Genomic DNA, 7081 nt, shown 5'->3' on the forward strand with positions numbered 1-7081 from the left:
GTCATTGCGTTGTAGATTTTCAACCGACTTTAAAGAAAGGATAAGGTTATCAATTCGACTGTAGGTATTTTTTTTGTGTTCGTTACCACGTAGGTGACGTGTTTCGCGGTTAACCGATTTTTACGATTCTTATTTTATTTGAAAGCTAGTACCATCCGTGTGGTTCACACTATATATCCATACCAAATTACCATACATATACGATAAGCTGGTTTCGCGTGAAATAACAATACATAAATATTAAACAAATCAATACTTACATACTTTCGCGTTTTTGATACCAGTAGAATTAATGTTAGGTTTGGTATTCCTATCTTTAATATAAGATGTTTGATTTTTTTGTGGGGCGTTTTTCGTCGATACTGTAGTATAAAATGCAATTTATACATTTGTGTCTGTCTGTCTGTCTGTATCTCGAAGAATGACTTTTCATCCCGGAAATCGATACGGTGTCTGAGGGGGTAGCGGTGAAAGTCAACCTGAGTATTAATTTACAAACGCGAACGAAGCCGCGGGTACAGCTAGTAGGTATTTAATATGATCGGGACATTGAAAACTTACTACCGTCTTACGAAAAAATAACATATTATAATAGTTTAAAAAAACTAAAAAACACGCTTTTATCATATTTTGCAAATTGAAAAATGGAATAATTTTATCAAATTAGTGTATTGTCATCGGTCCTCAATAAATCTACAAAGTTTGAACGAAATCTGGCCGTTTAAAGTGGGTCAAAATCGCGCCCAAAGAAGTCGGTTACAAACAAACATACAAAAATACAGGTGAAGCTAATAAAAAGCGTGTAAAAAGAAATAATTTACGGCAACCATGATGGATCACTTTTGCCCGTCGAATGGTTACGAATCGTGCGCAACACACGTACAAAAAATGTACACGTCTGTTTTAGGGTTCCGCGCGCAAATGCTGAAATTCAACCCCTGACTTCATTGCCCCCTTGTCTCTCTGTCAGTCACAGCATGAACCGTAAGAGTTGGACAGTGGAAATTTTTCAAAGGTCATGCATTTCTGTTGCCGCTAGAACAAGAAATAATAGAACATCAAGGTTAAGCGATCGTCGGCAAGGTCATTAATTGGAAGGGTGAACAATTTTTTTTTGTAGGTGCTTTTTAGCTTAACCATTAAACCCTTCGTGTGTGTGAGTCCGACTCGCACTTGACCGGTTTATTTTATCCTATCGCACCTAGGATATTCGTACTAAATAAACACGCGCTCGTGGATTTATACGTTTGATTTTAAGCAGTTTCTCATAGTAATATCTTATCTTATACATAAAATTCCCGTGTCACAATTTTAGATACCAAACTCCTCCGAAACGGCTGTACCGATTCTTATGAAATTTTGTGTGCATATCGGGTAGGTTTGAGAATCGGCCAACATCTATTTTTCGTACACCTAAATGATAAGAGTAAGGCAGAGCAGCGTTTGCCGGGTCATATGTGGTCGTTTATTCAGTTTCACATAAATATTTAAGATATCTATGAATTTGTATGTTATAAAGAACACACGAACACTTCAATTAACCCTATGTGTATTGTACGTGAGATGTATCTAAAATATGTATATATATTGATATAGATATATATAGATACTAGCTGCGCCCCGCGGTTTCACCCGCGTAAGTCCGTATCCCGTAGGAATATCGGGATAAAAAATAGATGTTGGCCGATTCTCAGACCTACCCAATATGCTTACCAAATTTCAGAGGAATCGGTCAAGCCGTTTCGGAGGAGTATGGCAACGAAAACTGTGTGTGTGCGAAAATTTTATATATATAGATTGATACAGATAAATCGTATCCATAATGAAGTCACATCGATGGGTGCGCTAATGCAACATGGCGTCGGACAATGGGGCGCTGAGACGTCATCGGGTCGATGAACTCGCGCCGATTTCGTGGGCCGGTTTTGGTGTCGGTGGTTCATGGTTTTTTGTGTGTAGCTTTGCCTCTATTTTGAGGGTGTATGTCGATTTAGGATAGGTACTAACCTATACATAAATTTCATTGTGGAGAGACGCTTCGGCAGGAATTGGGCCAGCTCGCACCGGGGAAGTACCACACCCCCATAGAAAACCGGCGTGAAATTATAATTTGCTATTTCGTGTTTCGTACGGTGAGTGGGGGAGTTGGATGCCTATTTCCTTCTCCTAGCCCTTCCCAGTCCATTCCTTCTTTCCAGTCATCAATCCTTTCCTTATCCCTTATCCCTTAAAAACGGGCAGCGCACTCTCAGAGGTCTGAGCCTCTGTGAATGTTCATGGGCGGCGGTGATGACATTAAAAAAAATGTGTTTTTAAATACAAAGCTACGCCTAAAACTGATTTTTAGGTTTCCGTAGACAAATGTTAAAAAACCCTATTACTTAGGTTTCGCTGAATTTTCAGAGATGACAACAAACCATAAAAACAAATTGCACATACAAAATGACCAAATTCTCTTTAGCAGTTGCTGTTTAGCTCCTTTGTACGGAGCGCTTAGTGTCGCGAGTCCGACTCGCGCATGACCGATTCTATTATGAAGAGACTAAGCTTCAGATAGGTAATAGGCTAGCCGCTAGAGAGTGATATAGACTACATTTTATGTATTTAAGATCTCATACATACTGCACTGTCAGTGAGCCGCTGATGGATCGATGGATGAGGAAGAACCTCACGAAAAACTCACGATTTGTTGGATAGAAACAAAAAATATGAACTAAAATAGAGAGAGTTGGATTTCATCGCTTCGGAGGCTGTGAAGCCTGGACGGGCATACGATATTGTGCACAAGAACAGACAACAAACGAAGGTAGTTAATTACACACGACAGCTTAATCACCTATCCGAACGTCCGTTGAATACAGTAGTAGCTAGCTGATCTGGCGATTGACGCGGTGACGTCACGGCGTGACGGCGCATGCGCGGCGGAGCGTGTCCCGCACAAACAATGTACCGCCGAACGATTGTACGCAGCATATGCGCGTGCGCAACACGATGGGTATCAATGTTCCTGGAAGCATCGCTGTTCGTATTGATCCAGCGTACCTCCGCGCCACTCTTAAATTCCACACAAATACCTATTTATTATATGGTTGTAATTGGGAGACTTACAGACTTGACAGTCTCCCCGTGACCACGCTCGCTGTAAAGTGTTCGAAACGTCAGGTTAATAATATAAAGAATAAATCGCGTTTAAAATCCATTATTTTCTGTCAAAATTTCGCGTTTTATACGGACACGAACACAAGACGTAGCTCGCTTACACGCGCAGCTGTGTGCGTGTAGCGTACTAGTTCTACAAACACACATGATGCGTATCGGCTGATCGATGATCGATGTTAGACGAGTTCTTACTTGCTCGCCCTCTAATGTTGCTGTTGGATTATTCGATCGAGAATGCAATTCGTTTACCAGCTGGTAAACGATGAAAAACTGGTTATATGGTCACCACTGCCCCCGACCTCCTCAACACTTGTATAACACGGTGCTTTAGCGGCCTTCAAATGGCATATGCACGCTCTTATCTAAAATATCCCAATATCACAGTATATACATAATAAAGTACATAATAACAAGAAACTTTCCAATATTGTTTACATAGATTTTACACATATGAAATGTTTAAAAACTTCCATATACATTAGTTTTACGCTAGCGTAGTCAAACGAAAGCCCATGTAGCCTCCGTTCCTGTGGGATTGCCGATACAAAATCTATCCTATGTCGTGTCTCAGGTCCTCTTACCTAACCTAACCGCTCTCTAGGTACAAATTTCATCCAAATCGTTTCAATCGTTTAGGCGTAAAGAAGACACAAACGGACGGAGTTACGGATTATTACACTTTTACATAGCCACTAGCTGCACCCGGCAAACGCTGTTCTGCCTTACTCTGATCATTTAGAGGTATAAAAAATAGATGTTAGCCGATTCTCAAACATACCTGATATGCACACAATATTTCATAAGAATCGGTCAAGCCATTTCGGAGGAGTATGGCAACGAAAACTGTGACATGAGAATTTTGTATAATTCTCAGACCTACCCAATATGCTTACCAAATTTCAGAGGAATCGGTCAAGCCGTTTCGGAGGAGTATAGAGACTAACATTGTGACACGAGAATTTTATATATAAGATAAGATTATACATAGTTATTTGCTTTGTAAACATAAGTGCGCTAGCTTTACAATTACTTACGTAAAATAATTTCTTGTTTCTCTCATTCCAGGTTGTGCATGCATCTAAGAGGCGTGTAGGTGTATCGGAGATTGCGTTTACGAATTTCTGAGTGAGTATTCGCTAATACGTACATTTAGACTTATACAAGCGATATTATTTATAAAACTCACCAAACAACATCGAAACAGTATCCCGTAGGAATATCGGGATAAAAAGTTGCCTATATGTTAATCCAATTGCTCCAGCTGTTTACGTAGCAAATTTCATTGCGCAATCGGTTCAGTGGTTTTTGCGTGAAAGAGCAACAAACACACACACACACACACACACACACACACACACACACACACATCCTTACAAACTTTCGCAGTTATAATATGTATTAGTAGGATAGGATTCTCGTTCCCGCACAAAGCGGGGCGCATTAATTATGCCATCCGTCGGTCGTGCCGTATTATAATTTCCATTGCGATACGTGCGCACGCTGTGCAGAATTGTTTGCGTATACGGTAATGAGATGTTAATAGCGTGCGGCCGGCCGGCGCGTGCGCGGAACGGTGCGTGATACCGGTACCCGTACGATAACCGTTACGTTAAGTTTGGGTTTCGTTATCGGTCTCGGTATTGGTACAGCAACGATATGGTAATGACGTAGATTGACTGTTATATTTAGTGAAATACACGTGTTCATATGAATATCAAAATGATCAATTAGGTTATATGCTAAAACAATGGAATTACATGAGCTTTTTGTTAGCTTTAACTTCAACTTAACTAGATGTGATGTTAGAATAAATTAATGTTTATTATGTGAATGTTTTTTGGTTGTTATATGTGGTTTTGTATCTATACGATAGTTTGTAATATATCACATTTAGAAATTAACTAACTTAATTATTTTATTCTTAATTAACTCTTAAAAATGTAATATATACAAACTGTTTATATAAGTATAAATCGATTATAACCTTTTAATAAGCTGTCGTATATGTAAAAACGTACGTAAGACGGTAAAGGCTGATTCAAACGTGAACCGATACCGATATCAATATTTAAAATCGGTTTCTGCTACATCACTATAATAACCGATTATTCGCGTTAAGATGATAATGTATGAGTGCGGATTTGCATTGGAAAATGGGACCGATAAATGTATTTTTTTATTGTATTTTTAATAAGGTAGGTAGGTAGGTATGTAGGTAGATACTTAAGCGTAGAAATAGGTTAACGATATGAAGACTGTTCTATCACTATGCGGATGAATTAATAGGGAGTTTTTACGTTGATGCATGTATTGTTGAGTCTGTATTGAAAACTCGCAGTCTAGCCCTGTTGTTTACTTTATATATTATATAGCCTAGCCTAGATTTTGTCAATAAATATAGACTATCAAACATTGAGACTGTTTTTCCACACCGTGCCAGTAGTTTCCGAGATAAGCGTGACCGAACAAACAAAGCAAATTTTCCTTTCTATTATCTAGTATAGAGATGCAATATCAGAGCTGCCTTTTTTTTAAATAAATAATGATTGTGCCTCCAAAAATAGTAATAAAAAAAAAACAAAAAAAAGACTCGTCAGCCTCGTAATATCACTATAGGTTAAAAAAAAAATACACGTTCGATATTCGAATCGGCAGCGGCATCTTCCCGCGCAACTTCCCGCGCTCCCAATTGGTCGCGTCCTGCGGAACGGGCCGGAAGTGGCGCAATGGCGTTCCGTCAGGTGATTTAAACGCGGCGCGTAGGCTCGCCCGCTTCCGTTTTCGTCTCTGCTCCGCGCTATAAATTATCTGTTGTTTGTGAGTGCATTGCATAAATTATAATATTGTCTGTGGTATTTTGGTTTTCAATGTCGCGTTAGGATGTGTGTGTGTGTGTGTGTTCGTTGATGGAATTCGATTATAACTAGGTGGCCTAATGACCTAGTGAGATGACATATTATACTTTAAGGTCTATTTTCATTACCTACCTATTGAATGTACAAAAAGAAATCGAAAAAACAATCACACTTGACACTAATATAATAAATGTGAAAGTTTGTTTGTTTGTTTGGATATTTGTCCGTCGATCACGCGGATTTTGATGGAATTTGGTATACAGACAGGGTACACCTGCTCTGGTGATAAGATACTTTTATTCCGATTAAATGCAGGGAGCATTGGATTATATAGTATAAAGCAAAATCACATCTCGCGTCTGTATGTATGTATGCTAAGATCTTCAAAACTACGGAATTTTTTGGTTTTTGACTAGAAAGAGTGATTCAAAAGTAAGATTTATGTATATGCATAATAACATCTATTAAATAACTCCGAATTTAATGGGTGCGAAGCCACGGGCACAAACTAGCCATTTCTAAATATTCCAACTGTGTAATTATCACGGTTTATGAGACACAACCGGGTGACAGAGTAACGGACAGACAAACAAACAATTTAAAACAATTTGAAAGAAAGAAAGAAACATTTATTTATCGGGGACAGTACAACAAATAATGAAAGAAATTATACAGATAAAAAGCAACAAATAGATACAATTACACAACATATATATATAAAATTACACAAACGTAGAAGACCAGCATCAGATATGAGGAGTGTGTCATAACGACCCTGACAAAAAGGAGACAACTCAGCCTATGCTGCAATGTTAAGAACATTATTGACAGCGCTGTTTTTCAGTGTCCCATTTAAACAATTTATTTAAATACAGCCTGGTTGTGTGGTTACGTATACTTTGAACTCCCCTGATAAGTAAAATAGACAGACGTGGAGCGAAATCTTAGCAATAGATCCCCTTTAAGCATTAAATACCATAATAAAACGAAATAGTCTAAGATCCGGCCGCGTGATTTATACGTTCATATGTTTGATTAATAATATATAATTTTTATCAATATTTATA

The 7081-nt window shown here is 38.5% G+C and overlaps 1 protein-coding gene across 4 annotated transcripts in view; it reads left to right on the forward strand.

The window, feature by feature from the left end:
• LOC119838924 (protein hu-li tai shao) overlaps positions 1-7081 on the forward strand; it is a 77671-nt gene that overhangs the window by 19166 nt on the left and 51424 nt on the right. For all 4 annotated transcript variants that reach the window (XM_038365066.1, XM_038365068.1, XM_038365067.1 and 1 more), the window contains exon 2: positions 4225-4284. The gene's annotated coding sequence lies outside the window, so the exon portion shown is untranslated. The remainder of the gene's footprint in view (positions 1-4224; positions 4285-7081) is intronic.

This window comes from Zerene cesonia, unplaced genomic scaffold (assembly GCF_012273895.1).
Source record: "Zerene cesonia ecotype Mississippi unplaced genomic scaffold, Zerene_cesonia_1.1 Zces_u006, whole genome shotgun sequence".
In the NCBI taxonomy this organism is placed as follows: Eukaryota; Metazoa; Arthropoda; class Insecta; order Lepidoptera; family Pieridae; genus Zerene; species Zerene cesonia.